The sequence below is a fragment of the Dermacentor silvarum genome, chromosome 7, assembly GCF_013339745.2.
Source record: "Dermacentor silvarum isolate Dsil-2018 chromosome 7, BIME_Dsil_1.4, whole genome shotgun sequence".
Classification (NCBI taxonomy): domain Eukaryota; kingdom Metazoa; phylum Arthropoda; class Arachnida; order Ixodida; family Ixodidae; genus Dermacentor; species Dermacentor silvarum.
In genome coordinates this window covers 41,152,341-41,163,370 of record NC_051160.1, presented here as the reverse complement: position 1 = coordinate 41,163,370, position 11,030 = coordinate 41,152,341, and positions in this window count along the sequence as shown.

The window sequence follows — 11,030 nt, the reverse complement described above, 5'->3', positions numbered from 1 at the left end:
AAGGGATGGTAATATCGATGAACGATTAATCGATTAATCGACTAAAAGTACGCCGCAAAACGATTAATCGTCATCGATGTGTACCTTTAATTTAATCGGTTTAATCGATTAAAGCAGTTCGATTAATCGTTTTCCAGACAGTGACTAAAGTGGCGTGAAAATTTTGAAATCGTACTGTAGAATGCGGAGTACGAGCAATGACCACGCGGCTGCGAAGACCGAGAGCGACTGTCGACTGTTTTCCCGAGTCATGTCGAGCTGGCCAAGCGCTTCCCCGCTTTACGCGCACGTCACACAGGCTGCCTTGGGCCCGGAGAGAGGCCGCCCCCGTGGAGGAAGAAATAAACTAGGCGAGAGCATTACGTGAGGCAGCTAGTCTTGGCAAGCGAACTCACCGTCAAGCGATTTCCTTCGCTTTTTACTTCGCAGTAGGGTCAACACGTGACCCTGAGTGACAACGTATTGGCCGATAATGTTTGGTTCGCAGCAGTTTCAAATCAGTGCGCACCCGTTCAGCTGCGCTGCTGCCCTGCATTAAACCTACCGCGCGCTCTGATGTGGCGATCACGTGTTGCGCCATTACTTCTTGATGTCAGTCGTGCTGCGATGTTCTCTTCTAATTATTCCTTCCTCCATGCCCACCCTCCTCAGCAAGCGCCATTTTTAACATACAGGGTGTTCATTTTTAAGTTTTACGGAATTTTTAGAAATCGCCTGTGGCAGGTAGCATAATTTTATCATTGAGCTGGGTTATTCGATGAGGCGCAAATTCGCACGAGAAATCGAAACACATATTCAACTAATTAACAAAAAATCACTGATTAACTTCTTAGTTAATTACTTTACGACACATATAACAATTTACGAATTGTAGCCGGTGATCTTGTCAGGCGTATCCACTTGCAATGAATTTCCAGAATGACACCAGTTTGGAGATATGCGCCATCATACTCGCCGTAAAAATGCACTGTTCCAGTTAATTTTTTACCAAAATGCATTGAAGCACAAATGTAACTGTAACGTCCATGTATTTCGTCCCACACTTTGAGAAATAGTATCTCGAAACTGATGTCATCCTGGAAATTCATTTCAAGTAGATGCGTCTTGCAAACTCACCGGCTACAATTCGTAAATTGCGATATGTGTCATAAAGTAATCAACCAAGAAGTTCATTAGTCAATTTTTGTTAATTGGTTGAATATGTCTTTCGATTGCTCGTGCTACTAATGTCCACCGCTCAACGATAAGAATTATGCTACCTGCCACAGGCGATTTTTAAAAATTCCGTAGTAGTTGTCACGTAGTAGTTACGATGAAGAAAACAGTCGCAAAACTGTGAATGACGAAACGGACTTTTTATTGGGCGATCCTGTGCCCACAAAAGCAAATTTCACTCGAAGCACAACGATAGCCGCGAACAAAATCGGCGATCGTCGAAATCTGATCAGCGGCGAAGCGCGTCGGCTTTTATACATGAGTCATCGAAGGTTCCAGAGTAATCTCTGGTACGCGCGTGTCTTCCAGAAGGTACTAGACAATTGGCGTCGCTCATACAATCAGATTACATGCATAAGCGTCGGTGACAACTGACAACGGATAGAAGCATCGATAACGTTCGAGAAAATTCCGATACTACATGGAGGCACTTCCTGCGCCGAGCGATAACGTTTAAGGTGGCGGTCCGGCAGCACCAGCCCCCCGTTTTGAGTACCTTTGGAGCAACCGCGGTGGCTCTTCTACTTAAGATATAAAGTCGTGGTATATACCATAAAAAAGCTTAATTCTTGTATATTCTAACTATAGATAATATTAAGAAATTGATTAATGTGATTTAGAAATAAATCTTCAAGAACAAGCATGAGATGCATGGTTTTTGCGAACTTTGTCTCAGTTGTGACCATATTTAGAAGAAATTACCGCATTTACTGCATTGCGGCTTGCTCTGTAGCTTTAGGACATATTTATTTCCTAGACGCAGCAAAACAATGTTAAATTTTTACTTTTTGGATAATTTGCTTTTGAAGTTTGCCAAAATATCGCAACTTCTGTTGTAAACAGCCCGGCAACTACACGCTCAAGGAAGCTAAATTTTGGACAAATTAGAGATCAAGCAATTTCCAATTGGGATGCAAAATTTCATTTATGTACCTTTCTTGGCTTTCCTAATAATGCGACCTAAATTAAGCAATATTTAGAATTCTGGTCCTACTTTTGCCCATTTTTGCGGGAAAGTACTAAAGCTACGAAGGTGCGGTGTAAAACTAATAAAGGTACATGACTGAAATTTAGCGTCCTACATGGAAATTCCTTGAACTCTAATTGTCCAAAATTTAGCTTCCTAGAGCATGTAGTGGCCGGGCTGTTTACAACAGAAGTTGCGATACTTGGCAATCTTCAAAAGCAAATTATCTAAAAAGTAAAAATTCAACATTATTTTGCTGCGTCTAGGAAATAGATAAATATGTCCTAAAGCTACAGAGAAAGCCGCAATGCAGTAAATGCGGTAGTTTCTTCTAAATATGGTCACAACTGAGACACATTTTGCAAAAGCCATGTATATCATGCTTGATCTTGAACATTTATTTCTAAATCACATTATTCAATTGTTTTATAATATAAATAGTTGTAATCTACAAGAATTAGGCTTTTTTATGGCATATACGACAACTTTATATCCTAAGTAGAAGAGCCACCACGGTTGCTCCAAAAGTACTCGAAACGGGGGGCTGGTGGCACCGGACCACCACCTTAACATTTGTTAGCCGGTGAAAAGCGGTCACCGGGGAAAGATAAACAAGTACACGTGTCAATATGAACACTCTGTATATTGCTTATTCCTTCACTAGTCACTAGTGTCAATTATAGTTGACCTCTAACAAATTAAACATTACTCTTTATCAAAATTTACACGCGTCTATGTCTTATCCTGGTTCCACCTTTCAAGCGTTAAAATAGGTACTTACGTGAATAGATAACGGTGTTTCAGCCTTTTTAAAGCGCCCGAAAAAAAAGTCGATTAATCGATTAATCGACGAAAAACCCCGCATCGAAATCGATTAATCGATGATACGCTAAAGCGACGAACGATTAATCGTTAATCGATTAAAACATTTAATCGACCATCCCTAGGTCCGCTTACAAGCTGCCTAAGCGGAGCGGGGAGCGTTGCTGCCGTCTTTCGCTAGCGAGGGTGGGCGATGCACACGCCCTCTCTCGCGCGTGCATCGAAGCACCTTGCATCGAGGCACCAGTCGTACGAGCGCGAATAACTTGTGTAGTACAGCTCCAACTGGTTCTTTAAGGAAATAAAGTGAACAGCACAGCTAACAAAAACGTCGCCTGCGCATTGGCGTCACAAAAGATTGGATTGGATTCGAAATGCAACCTCGCTGGCTATCACATGTCGTTCACCAAGTCGACGCTTCATTTTCCAGTCGATAAAATTGACCGGTTACGCATTACAAGCACCCGTCTAGATACTTCATGAACACATAAGTTATATATATTCGTTTTACTTTGTAAAAGTCACAAAACGGTTTTTTTATTTTGTTTCACTACGCTGAATCTCGCCAGAGGGCGCTGCAGCTACGAAAGGTGCGCTCCGCTACGCTACACGCATAACTAAAACGTGAAAATCGCCCGCCGCTCCGTTGTGGTTTTAGCGGCGCAACTCGGAGTGGAGCGGACCGTAAAGACGCTCAACTAAAACACTCTAATGCTTGTGCTCGTGGCGAAAATTGTCCTGTTTCCTGATTTTGCGCTGTCACTCAATCCACGTGGCAAGTGACCAATTAGAGCGCACTCCGTCACGCTTCTTGTTCTTCTTCGCAGTTTCGGCAATCGTTTTCCTGGGCTCTGTTTACGCGTACTTCGGCCAAGAGACGATGCAAGTCTCCGCCTCGCCTAACACGTGGCTGGTGTACCTGCTGCTGAACCTGGAGCTCGTGTTTATGGTCGTCTCCCTGATCTACTTCTTCATCGCCTCTGTCGGCCTCCTCGGCGCCCTGCGGCAAAATATTCCGCTGTTGGAGCTCTACGTGTCGCTGCAGGGGGCCTTGATCAGCTGCCTAATCGTGTTCATATTCGGCGTGTTCTTCCTGCCGCTGATTGGCCGGGAGTTCGTCCTTTCGCACATCACAACCGACCTGATCGTTCACTATCGGGACGGCGCCGACTATCGCGCTGTACGTGGTCATGCCAGTATTTATCTTTAAACAGGGGACACATGGTTGGACTTGACGTACAACTAGTAAGAGTAGTACCGAATCGCATCATCAAATAACGTCCCGATGTTTTCAAACTTCCTTTATCCTCTCTTTTAATGCGACAGAAGGTTAAATGGACACTCCAGCCGCATTTTCGCTGTCGCCGTCGCCGTGATGTTCCCTATAAAGTACAAGAGCCATAACGCCATCGCCGCGCGCAGTAAGCTGTATGTGTGAGTGAAAGCGTGCGAGGGGGCATCTTTCCGAAACTCTGCATGTCATGTCGTGCACCTTTTCGTAACATGTGCCACCAGCTTTATACACTCGTTAACAGGCAGGCCCCGATAAAGAAAAAAAAAAGAAAGGAATGCGACGATGTTCCACACACGACGACCCTGTCGTCAGCTTTTGTAACCGAAATAAATACATCCATAGATGATGATCATGGATGCTCATAGAATGGTGACGTCCTGTACATGCCTCACAAATTTTACGCCATCTGGTCCACGCCTGAATCCACGAGCGAGGCGAGGCGTATGGGCTGAGCGCAAAAGTGGCCTGGATTCGACAGACTACAAGTGGTGTCGACTAGCACACCCAACATGTTTTAAACTGGCAGAAGGAATGCCAGACAGGGTAGCTATCTTTCCAGCGCAGCATCAGGCAAATTCAATGTTTTTTATCTATTCTCTTTCCTTCTGTGAGCGTGGAAGACAACCTTATATACGTACTAATATATTCGTATGAACAAATTGTTTGCAACAGACCCCAAACGTCTGAGTAACCAGATTTCGAGCCCATCGCACGTCGTATCGAATAGTTCCAAGTCAATGTGCACGTTTTTCCCAACCCATTTTAACGGGTGAACACGTGATTGCCAAAACACTGCGATATGTTGGGCAACGCGTCTCTACAATAACGCCTAGGGCTGTCTACACCTGGGGCGCTATAACGTAAAATGATTCCAAACAGTTTTGATTCCAAACTCCTGACGTCAAATTTACGTAGCCACCGACGCAAGCTTCAGGCGGTGACCCGCAGCGTTGTCTGAACAACCCAATCAAACTCTCTCCTCGTTTATAGGAGGTCACCTTTGTTCGCTTTCAAAACCAATAACATCGTCTACACTCAGCGGTTTTTCTTATCTAATTGGCTGCAAGAGGCGAGGAGCACGCTCTAGTGGAGAGAGATTCAATGCGGCCGAGCCAGTACAGTGAAAATAGATAACCTCATGAAAAGGGTGGTGCCGGCTTCTCCGATTGGTCCACTTCACCTTACTTAGCTTGCTGTGGCTGGCCGAAAATCTCTTCGGCGTGCAACGGAAGGATGAAAATGCCGCTACAACGAAGCCTCAGCAGGGAAGAGTTGGCAGAGCGATCTCGTATACGTGCCGAAAGTGCTCGATAACGTTTTACTGCCACGCAAAAAGGTTTATGTTGCGCAAATAAATACATACTTATCGGCAGGTGCGAGTAGCGAGGGCCGGAGCGATCGGTGGGCAGCCATCTTCTATTCATTTCGGAACGGGGCAGTCTGTGGCTATTGAGAAAAGTTTTCAGTTTTTTTCGGCATATTAATGCATTTTTTTCCCGTACACGTCACTTTTACGGGGTGAGTTTTCGCGGTATTGTGAGGACGCGTGACAGACGGGAGAAGTGGGCGTAGCCAGAAACATTGGACCAATAGCAGAGGGCTAGTGGTGAAAATGCGTCGAATCAGGAATGATTATTTTTGTTTTGTGCGGTTTAATAGTGCATAATCAGTGTGTACACGTTATATCAGATGGGGAGCTATCGCGGTTTTCGTGACGTCGCGTGACACACAGGCGAAGTTGGGAGTGGCCCGAAAATGTTTTTACCAATCGTGGAGGCTGATTGCAGAAATTGGAATCAAAACAGTTTGGAATCATTTTAGGTTATAGCGCCCCTGTTGTAGAGCTGCTGGGGAGCCGTTAGGTGATTGTCGGATGCATTGTTAATACGACAAATCATACGACAGTTCGCGTTATTCATGTCTGCTGAGCTGTGTTCCAGGTTTGGGAAGTAGGTGGTTCCGTGTGTGATTCGACGTGCAGCGCGAATGACACTTGTCTACATTATTAAAATGCCCAGCTGCGGACACCGCGAGAGTAGCAGCTGCTACGCAGCGGTAGCTGCTGGGCTCCAGATTGGAGCATGGACCGAGTATGGATGCGGAACGGTCATGTGGGCTGTGATTGCGGCATTCACGTGGGCTTTCGTTTTCGAATATATAAGGTGGCCATCAAATCGGCCGACTGACCACACCAGGAAAGTGTGATACACCCCGTACGACTAGTGGCACAAACAACCAGGTGAGTCAAGTTCTCAACAGGATTTCAACAGTCGGAGTTTCTAACAACCATCTTTTGAACGCGTGGTTGGTCGTTCCACATGTTGCGCCGTAATATTTGTGCCCTGCTCTACACTTGTCGGGCGGATTTTATCTTAATCGTCTCTTTATCTCTATTTATCCTCGCAGGAAATTGACTACGTGCAGTCGTCTCTGCACTGCTGTGGTGTGACGGACGAGTCGTACTTGGATTGGAACGCGAACGCTTACTTCAACTGCAGCCCTACTAACCCGAGCGCGGAGCGCTGCTCAGTGCCCCCGTCTTGTTGCAAGGTGAGGACGTCCGACATTTACGACAATGCAGCTGCCCCAGGAAAAGCAAGTGGCGCAGTGAAGTCGAGAGTTGCCGAGGAAGAAAGTGACAACGTCGACGACGTCGTTGTCCCGACAACTCTTTGCGGACGTGGCGTAATGAAGCTCGACCACGCCGACGCTTGGAAGGTATATGCCGGAATGCATGCCGCATCGATATTCGTGTTACATCGCCTAAAAGGAAGGGATAATGCAAGATGTCGCAGCAAATAGCTCATTGCGAGCTTGATCACTCCATATTTGTCAGCACTCACGACTGCGTCGGCTAACCAGAGGCCTCCTAGCGGCACATTTCCTATGTGCGTGTGTACGTGCGTGTGTGTGTGAGCGTTCGCGCTCGCGCACGTGTTTGTGTGAGCGTGATCGCTGGCACACATGAGAGTGTGTGTGTGTGTGTGTGTGTGTGTGTGTGTGTGTGTGTGTGTGTGTGTGTGTGTGTGTGTGTGTGTGTGTGTGTGTGTGTGTGTGTGTGTGTGTGTGTGTGTGTGTGTGTGTGTGTGTGTGTGTGTGTGTGTGTGTGTGTGTGTGTGTGTGTGTGTGTGTGTGTGTGTGTGTGTGTGTGTGTGTGTGTGTGTGTGTGTGTGTGTGTGTGTGTGTGTGTGTGTGTGTGTGTGTGTGTGTGTGTGTGTGTGTGTGTGTGTGTGTGTGTGTGTGTGTGTGTGTGTGTGTGTGTGTGTGTGTGTGTGTGTGTGTGTGTGTGTGTGTGTGTGTGCGTGTGTGTGTGTGTGTGTGTGCGTGTGTGTGCGTGCGTGCGTGCGTGCGTGCGTGCGTGCGTGCGTGCGTGCGTGCGTGCGTGCGTGCGTGCGTGCGTGCGTGCGTGCGTGCGTGCGTGCGTGTGTGTGTGTGTGTGTGTGTGTGTGTGTGTGTGTGTGTGTGTGTGTGTGTGTGTGTGTGTGTGTGTGTGTGCGCGTGTGCGTGCGTGCGTGTGTGTGTGTGTGTGTGTGTGTGTGTGTATGTGGAATATAACGCCGCTGGTGTGAACGCATACTTTCTTCACCTAAAGTCTGCGTGTTATCTAAGCAGCAATCGCCCACGCCAATCATGCAAGAACCTCAGACATATGCGGCGCGGTCGGCCTATTTTTGAGACAGGGCAGCAAACTGCGTGGCATCTTAGCTAAAAGATCACTTTCAGGAACTTTAAAACTGGCTTCGCGAAAGAGCTCAGGCTCAAAAGTCTTCATAAGCAGCTTCTCATCACAAATTTTTTGAGGTGCCTTCTTTATGTACTACATACACTAGGTGGTGTCCATAAGAAGGCGACCGTGACCTGTTTGCCGCTCTGCGATCGCTTCCTGCCCTTGGAGTGCATAAACGCATGGCCTTCGAGATCAGCTTTGGTTAGCCAGAGAAAGCAGTCACGGGGCCTCTTCGATTTGTCGTCTTGGGCTAATAAGAAGTGACCAAGACGCTGCATTACGCAACGCTCAGTGGCTGAAAGCACCGCCTTGGGCGGTCCAGGACTGTAAGGGACAGATAATCTAAGAGGCCCACTGGTGCATAAATTTGGGCATCACCTATTATTTCTTTCAAGAGTGTCTCCATCTCCTTCATACTAGCCTACACCCGGTCAGATTTTTTCAGCGTATGCGCCTTGGTGAATGGGCAGCAGCGCCTCAATTTTGAACTTTGTGGGGAGGTTATATATGAAAGATATGCTGAAGCATGCCATTAAATTGTGGTCACGATGTCTCGCTATTTCTCGCAGCGTGTGTACACTCGTGGCTGTGGCTCGGCCATATTTCACTACCTGGAATCTAGCGTCATAGAGGTGGTGCTGTACACGTTGCTGCTGGTTCTCTTCCACCTCATCGCGATGATGCTCGCGGTCGCCGTCAAGGGAGAGATTCGCGCGCTAGGAAAAGTCTACGACAAGTACTACAGAGTGAGCTTTCCTTCGGCAGTCCTCTCACCCGTTTAGCCAAGGATTAATAGGTTATGTCCTAAACGTGGCGTCTATGACGTCACTCGCGGCTCCGCAATTGCATCTGGCGGCTACTGTTAGTAAAAGCACACCCTTCGAGATCTGTTTCTGTTACTCAGAGGCAACCATAGCTGGGGCGTGGATTCTGACAGCAGACAAGTCCTTTACAAAACGCAAACAAATCGTGCTAGCTAAAAATAGAGTTTTATCTGATCGTTTACAGATCGGTCCAATTTCGTCAACTTTAGCTATCTCCGGCTGGAGCACTCAGACAATGCGTCTTTCTAGCGCATCATCCACGTTTATATTAACGTGATCGGTTCATATGACCGCTACGTCCCTCAAATGCCGCTATCGTGCAAACGCGGACAGTGATATACGTTACCACTTGCACCACGCACGTCAGGGTAAATAAATAAATAAATAAGAAAAATACTAGTACCATATACAATAACGCCGATGGTGTAAGTCACCAGTCCGCCTCTACCACCAACGTAATTTCTGTGTACACGGCTAATTAGAGTAGACTAAATAAAAACAGTAAGGAATGAATTATGGGCGTTCTTACTATCGATGGTAGACATTTTAATGCCTACGAAAAGAGCTCGTTCATTCCCTCTCAGAGCGCCATGTACTGGATAAATACGTTTTCCGCTGTTTACTCGCAGCTCGCGAAATACGAAACGTGACACCTGAATGTGCATCCGCCCCGCCACGACACCAGCGATCCCAAATATGATTTGAAGGAACCAACTACCTAGCGTTGGGATTCACAGCTGCCGGGGCCGTTAACTGGCTGTCGAAGGAGATCAACAAGACACGTTTAGAGTACTGGTGGTAAAAGGAAAATGGCGTGATGAGATTCACCGTGCCGGGGTAGTTGCAGGCATAGGTAAATGTACAATATAGAGGCCGAAGTTTTGAGGAAGAGATGTAACATAAAGAAGGGGTAAGCAAAATGCTAGACTGCAAGACACGTAGTAATACCTGGCTAGATCAAGCTGGTTATGTGTCTACTACTAGTCGCCTCCTTTTAAAGAGTATATCAATCGTAATATTCCTCATCAGCACCATTTCCTCGGCTGACCGTTGTGAGGCGCATTCATCGCCGATGTCTGCTGCGCGCCTCCTATCGAAACGGCCCGTTTCATCTTACGCTTAGGCCAAGTCCGACAGTCATTTTTATGGTATTTAAAATTTTTTAATTGCTAAAGATCGCACAGTTGAGGAAATCTTAATGGTCAAGTTTACAACTTTGTAATTCATCAATGAAGAACCATATCACCGCTCCGTAAACTGCTCTTAGTAAGATAATATGACCTGTTATACACTACTCTGAAATGTGCCACTTATTTGTCAGTAGGACTTTTGTAAAACCCTCGTAAATACTAACTTCAAGTAAGGTGTAAATGACACGTAACTATTTTTTTAGTTTCTGACCATCTAACACATGCATACTAGAGAACTGTGATATTAGTTTTTGGTGCAGAGTTAGATATTTGTAAACTTAGTACTCCAACTGTTTTTTTTTCTTCCCGACTATTGACGATTGTCGTAAGTGCTGTAATGCCAAATATCGATATTTAGCTTCGTACTGTCAGTAGAAATCACCTTTCTCTCTTAGAACGAGCATTAGCTCCTGCCCCATTTCGATGCCGCCTATTCAAATACATGGAAAACTCAAAAAGGCTCTGAGATAACCCCTTGGGTGATTTTAATTAAATTTAATCCATTTGAGAGAGAAAGTTATGTCCTTATGGCCGTGTAAGCGCAATTTTGATTTTCCGCCTGGATTGTTTTACAGGAATTCCGGAAATTCGGTTTTTATCAAGACTGGAAGCATGAAATTCACAAATCCGTAATTCTGTACAGATATGACAGTCCTATAAACATGACCCGTTAGAACACCCAAAGGTGACAAATGTGATAAAATAATTCTATCTTACGTGAACTTGTTACAATATGTGCAAGGGGTTTGCAACAGTCTTGTTAAATAGTTAGTGGCGCACTTAAGAGCCACATGTACTATATCAAGCTCCACTTTAGAGGCGCTATTAGATGCAATTTGCAAAATTGCGATATGATTTTTCATTACTGAGTTACAGAGTTGTAACCTTGATAGTTTCGTGTCCTGGAAACTTGCGATGTTCGAAATGTTTTGTAAGGAAATTGACAGCCTAAATGAAATATTCGTTTCCAAGAGTCACTAGACTTCATCTT